The following is a 7216-nucleotide window of genomic DNA, read 5'->3' as shown; positions in this document are numbered from 1 at the left end:
CTGATCTGTTAATCCTCAACTCCATTTTCCAGCTTTTTCCCCATAACCCTTGATTCCCTTACTGATTAAAAATTTGTCTATCTCAGCCTTGAATATAGTCAATGACTGAGCCATAATAGTCCTCTACAGTAAAGAATTCAACAGATTCACTCCCCTCTGAGAGAAGAAATTAATTAGATTGCCTACAGTGTAGAAACAGGCCATTCAGCCCAACAAGTCCACACCGACCCTCTGAAGAGTAACCCACCCAGACCCATTTCCCTCTGACTAATGCACCTAACACTATGGGCAATTTAGCATGGCCAATTCACCTAGCCTGCACATCTTTGGACTGTGGGAGGAAACCCATGCAGAAATGGGGAGAGATTACAACCTCCACACAGACAGTCACCTGAGGCTGGAATCAAACCTGGGACCCTGGTGCTATGAGGTAGCAGTGCTAGCCACTGTGCCACCCTCATTCTTCCTCACCTTGTCTAAAATGTTTCCCCCTTATTCTGACATTATGCCTTCTGCTTCTAGATTGTCTTACAAAGGGAAACAACCATTTCCCATCTACCCTGTCATGTTCTTCAAGAATCTTGTATGTTTCAATAAGGTCACCTCTCATTTTATTATATTCCAATGAGTACAGAACCAATCTACAAGCCCAGGTATTTTACTGACCATGAGAAAGGTGTACAGTATTAAGAAACAATAAGTAATTTGGAGCAAAACATTAAGATAGGCAAGAAGAGAAAAACATCATAAGCATCGGAAGCACCCATTAGGACCCTTCAACCTGTTTCACCATTCAATAGTTCATGTATAGTGTGCACTTCATTTCAATTTATGTATCCTTGTTATATCACCTAATGAACAAAAATCTATCAATCCAGGTTTTGAAATTTTCATTTAACCCTGGCAACTAAATGCTTTTAGGGGAGAGAATTACAGATTTCTATTATCCTTACAGAAACTTACAGAATCCTGAGAGGCCTGAATAGAGTGGACATGGAGAAGATGTTGCCACTAGTGGTAGAGACTAGGACTCGAGGGCACAGCCTCTTAATGAAGGCTGAGATGATGAGAAATTTCTTCAATCAGAGGGTGTGAAGCTGTGGAACTCATTGCCACAGATGGCTGTGAAGGCCAAGTTATTAAGTGTCTTTAAGACAGAGATAGATAGATTCTTGATTATAAGGGGATTGTATGTTACATGGAGAAGGCAGGAGAAAGGGTTTGAGAAACACGTCAGCCATGATTAAATGGTGGAGCAATCTCAATCAGCTGAACAGCTAATTCTGCTCCTATTTCTTATGGTCTTATTTGAAGATGCTGTTTTTGATTTTGCTTCTGGACATGGTCAAACACTCATTTTAAAATTAAATCCATTGTTTCGGCCTTCCCAAAAAAGGAAATAGTTTCTTTCTATTAATCATTTCACATTTCAAATAACTAGATCAGATTACCACGATAAACATTGCAAACCCAGGGGAAAGCAACTTTATGCAGACTGCCATCAGAATTATGCAACAGTATGAAAGTGCTAACAGCAGCTTAACAGTTTCTCCTGGGATTCTTATGAATAAGTATTAATAATATGATAGTTAAATACTGTTAGGTTCCAGTGTTCACAAGTCTTCTGCTGCCTGGGAACCACATTTCCTCATTGCACAGCTGACAACTTAAAGAAATCTAAATAAATGAAAGGATTTTGTTAAGGTGAGTAGCCTTGATTTTAATTTGAAAATTGAAGGTAGCCATGATGTGGTGCCGGTGTTGGACTGGGGTGGACAAAGTTAAAAATTACACAACACCAGGTTATAGTCAAACAGGTTTATTTGGAAGTACAAGCTTTTGGAGCGCTGCTCCTTCAGGTAGCTGTTTTGTTCAAAAAGCACAGAATCTGTAGGCAGTCAGTCCATGTGATATTTTATAAATTCCTACTTTGGAAATAGAACCAGCCTGACTGAAGGTTAGGATACAGACAGACTCTAACGTCTCACCTTTAATGCATTGTCTGAGCTGAGATGTCACCAATGTTTTTATAAAACCTTAAGTTATCTCAGGACTGTGACTTGAAAGAAGTTCTGGGATGTACATATTAATCACTCGAAACCTGCAACCCCATTCTAAGTGATTAAAGACTTAACAGCAATCTAGGTTTGTTCAATACTTCGCATCAGTTGAATAACACTTTGATCTTTTACGATAAATTCTGTGTCCTATGATCCTGCCCCACTAGTGACCTTATGAAGGAGCAGCACTCCGAAAGCTTGTACTTCCAAATAAACCTGTTGGACTATAACCTAGTATTGTGCAATATTTAACTTTGAAAATTGAAGATCTAGGCTTGGGAATTTTATGAGGGTTTTCATAGTCTGTTACTATATCTTCAGAGGAAATCTGAACAATGGAAATCTAGGCTGGGTTACACCTGGTCCGGTCTCTCTAGGGGAACCAGCCTCAGTGACACCTGAATGGGGAGAATTTCATGAGCCCAATGTTCAAACAAAACGAGTTGTTTTCACTAATTTCTTGAGCCGGCAGTTCCTGTTGCTGCTCATTGCAACTCCAAAGTGAACATGCCAGGTCTACTGATTGGGAGTTACTAGATTAGATTAGATTCATTGCAGTGTGGAAACAGGCCCTTCGGCCCAACAAGTTCACACCGACCCTCTGAAGAGTAGCCCACCCAGACCCATTTCCCTCTGACTAATACACCTAACACTATGGGCAATTTACCATGGCCAATTCACCTGACCTGGACATCTTTGGACTGTGGGAGAAAACTGGAGCACCCGGAGGAAACTCACGCAGACACTGGGAGAATGTGCAAACTCCACACAGACAGTCGCCAGAGGCTGGAATCGAACCTGAGTCCCTGGTGTTATGAGGCAGTAGTGCCAACCACTGAGCCACCGTGCTGCCCCAATTACGTAGAATTTAATGCACAAAAGATGGCCACTTGGCTCTAGTTGAGATTATGTTCTGCAAAGCCTACTTCCCATCCTTCTTCATCTAGTCCTATCAATCCTTCTATCCCTTTCACCTTCTCATGCTTATCCAGCCTCCCCTTCTCTTAATCTGTGCTATCTGGCAACTGGTTATGTTAGAATGTTCTACATTCTTACCAACTCTCGTTACATATCTTCCAATTTACTTCCTTATTAGATTTCTTAGTGACTATCTCATATTTATAAGACCATTAAGTTTAGTCCCACATAAATTAAAATAGTTTTGCTGTCTTGATCCTAGCTCTTATTTTAAGATTTTGACCCATTGTTCTGGCCTCCCTATTAAAGAAAATCCATTCTTTCTATATACCTTAACAAATCTTTTTGACATTTGAAACATCAGAATCAGCAATCTGTTCAAAATTTGAAAATCACTACTCAACTTTCCCTTTTCCAGAGAAAACAGCCTCAGCCTATTTGTCTTTCAAGATAGATGAAACCTCTCAGTTTTTGTAAAACGGAGCATCGAAATGCACACAGTAATCTGGTGCCTGGGTTCAGAATCTAATCGGGGTTGCAGAGGGATTTGGAATGGAAGGGGAAAGGACCAGTTGTCATGGTCCATGTAGGTAACAATAATATAGATAGAAAGAGGAAACAGGTTCTATGAGGGAATATCAGCAGCTAGAGGCCAAATTAAAAAGCGGAACAAAAATGGTAGTAATCTCCAGATTACCACCTGAGCCATAAACCAGTTGGTACAGGGTCAACAAATTAAGGAGGTAAATGTGTCGCTCAAAGATTGGCATCGGAGAAACAGGTTCGAATTCATGGCTCATTGGTACCAGTACTGGAAAGATGGCAATGTTCGAATGGGATGGATTCCACCTGAATCGTGCTGGAACTAGAGACCTAGTGAATAACATAATTAGGGCTGTAGATGTGGCTTTAAACTACTGAGGGATGGGATGGGTTCAATTGCATGGAAAATTGTAAAATCGAAGATAAAGTAGAAGGTAGGATTGTTAGTTCGTGATAGGGCTGATTGTTAGCAGGAGATAAAAGAAAGGGACAGAATGTGTGAATGTCATGTTGTAACAAGGAATCATAAAAGTGTAGGAAACTCGATAATAGATCAAACGTAAAGGTTTTGTATCTTAATGCACGAGGCATTCAGAGTAAGGTAAATGAACAGATAGTGCAAATTGAGGTCACAAGGACTTTAAGCTGGTTAAAGAGGGGCAGGGCTCAGGAGAGGTTATTAAAGTTTCCAGAACAAGTCATCGTACAGAGAGTATGGAAAGTGTCAGGAATCTAACTTCAGGTACAGCAGATAAGGGGACAAACATGAGAATGTGGTGAAGATTAGTGGAAAGCCATAAGATTGGGAAGTATTTAAAAATCAACAACTAAAAAAGCAGTAAGGGGTGAGAAGATGAAATATGAGGGTGAGCTAGCTAGTAATAGAAAATAAGAGATCTTTTCCAAGTGCTCTGCAATCTCATCCTTAAAAAAGGACTCTAAAATCTTACCAATGACTGATTTCAGGCTAACTGGTCTATTGTCTCCTGTCTCCCTCCCTTCTTAAACAAAGGTGTTATATAAGCCATTTTCCAGTCCTCTGGGACCCTCCCTGACTCCAGTGATTCCTGAAATGTCACCACCAATGCCTCCACAATCTCCTCAGCTCAAATTCCCAACTATCCAACATTAAGCCTTTAATTAATCATGATATCTCAGCAGATACTAATTGACTAAGTCACACTTTCTTGATTTTTGATATCCATGTCTCTCTATCTCTGAAACTATTACACTTCTTCATTCTAATATTCCATAGACACGTCCCTCATCAACATCATGGCCCATTTTTTCTCATCTATTCCTTGGTGACATCATTTAAAAGCATGGTGTCAATTTCCATAAGTTCATTGATGATATTAAGTTCTACTTCTTTTTCTATATTGTCTGACTGCTGTTCAGACACCCAGAACCAGGCATTGAGTCATAGAGATATACAGCACGGAAACAGACCCTTCGGTCCAGATTGTCCATGCCAATCAGATATGCTAATTTAATTTAATCCCATTTGCCAACATTTAGCCCGTATCCATCTAAACCCTTCCTATTCATATACCAACCAGGTGCCTTTTAAATCTTGTAATTGCACCAGCCTCCATCAGTTCTTTTGGCCGCCCATTCCATACAAACACCACCCTCTGCATGAAAAAGTTGCCCATTAGGTCCTTTTTGAATCTTTCTCCTCGCACCTTAAACCTATGCCCTCCAGTTTTGGACTCCCCCACTCAAAGGAAAATACCTTGTCTATTTAACCTATCCATACCTCTCATGATTTTATAAACCTCTATAAGGTCACCCCTCAGCCTCTGACGCTCCAGTGAAAATAGCCCCAGTAAGCAGTTATTTCGTCGAGTTAAAGGCAGAGGTGCTTGTTTTTTTTTCCATCACAAGCCCCCGTTTGAAGTGGAACTGGACTGTTCACAAATTGGGTGCTTTATATAATTCTGAGAAGAACTTCTCACTATGCACCGACAATCATTACAACTGCCTGCTTCCACCAGAATAACTTTGCGTGATTTCAGCTTGGCCAGAGCTTATCCGCTACTGAAATTCCCACCTATGTCTTTGCTAACCCAGAACTTGACTATCCCAATGCATTTCTTACCAACTGTCTATGTTCTAGCTTCCATAAACTTGAGATCATTCAAAGCTTTGCCATGTGTGTCAGAACCAAGTCATCTCATCAAATAACGCACGGATATTAAATTTCTTATCCATTTCAGCCATTCCATGAAGTGTATCGCATCTCAAGCTCTGTCAGCTCTCTAACTACTCCCTGTGTACCACAAATCCTGGCCTTCTCAACTTTCCGGATTGCCATCACTTCGATCTCCACCACTGGAGAGTCTGCCTTCTCAATCCATGATCCCTATCATATGAAAGTTCAATGACAGCACATGCATGGGAATACCACTAGCAGCAAATGCCCTTCTAAGTTACACACAAGCCGGACTTTGCTCCTTCAAAATCCTGGAGCTTCGTCCTTAACAGCACCAGGAGTGTACCTAGCCCAAGGACTGCAGCAGAGAAGGCAGTTTATCACCACCTCCTCCAGCGCAATTAGGAATGGGGAACCTATGTTGGATTAGCCAGCAACATGCTGCGTCCGATGAAGAAATTTAGAAACTTGTTTATAGGTTTCAAATTCTGTAATTCCTTCCATAAACCTCTGCTTCTCTCTTATTTCTTCCCACATTCCTTAAAGTCTACCTCTTCGACAATATTTTAGGTCATCCGACCTAATATAATGTTATGTGGCGCATGATGAAATGTCGCTCTGCAACGTCCCATAAAATGTCTTGGGCCATTAACGGCGCTATACTAATGCAAATTATTGTAGCAACGATTGATTTTTAATCCTGTCACAAAGTTGCTACCTATGAGTTAAATCAAAGTGATAATTTATCAAGTAATTCCCACACGAGTAGTTGGTAATCGTGTGTGTATGTGTGTTTGTGGGTGGGTAGCGAAGGGAACGATTATTGGTCAATCTGTCTCACTGTCTTAACAATGGGACGAAAGATCCTGGGATTTACAAAGCTACAAAAACAAACCCCAAATGACTGAATCACGCTGTGAATTGTCTAAATGTCAGGAACAATGGCATGGAACTTTGTGACCACCTGCTTGGCAGGTACTTTATTCTACTTTTTCTAAGCAACTATTTCTTTGTGGTAGGCGGGCAGCATCACCCTACCCTGAGTTAATAGGCAGTGGAAATTCAGCAAGTTTCTATTCCTTTCAGAGGAGAAAATAGAATGTTGTTTTTCTGTGGTGCTACAAGGATCGGTCAGCCTTCCAATATTTTAACATTGGAATTCTTGGGTTTGTTGCACTTGATTCCCCCGGAGTTCTTTCCTTACTGGTCAAGATCGAAGCTTTCTCTTAAGTATGCTAGGTAAAATAGCATCCGAATGCTGCCTTGAAATGTGCAAGATGATATGTGGTATCTCTTTAAAGCAGAGTTGGAGTAAGTGGGCGGGTGGGGGTTGGATTTGCGTCTCTGTGTTCTCAGCTGCTCCAATGTCACAGAAGCTGTTGCTTTTCCTCTCGGCGTTGCCAGCCCGTCAGCTGATGAGCCGCTTCACCCCACACACGTAGTGGCGTATGCAGAAACATACCCCCACCCACCTTTAACTGACCATTGCCCATTTCCTTCCCTCTCCGTTGACACCGGTAGCATCTTTCTTCCCAATTTG

The sequence above is a fragment of the Chiloscyllium plagiosum genome, unplaced genomic scaffold (assembly GCF_037043375.1).
Source record: "Chiloscyllium plagiosum isolate Xiang-an unplaced genomic scaffold, Cpla_swu_hap1 HiC_scaffold_20, whole genome shotgun sequence".
NCBI lineage: Eukaryota > Metazoa > Chordata > Chondrichthyes > Orectolobiformes > Hemiscylliidae > Chiloscyllium > Chiloscyllium plagiosum.
Note: the sequence above shows the minus strand (reverse complement) of the source record.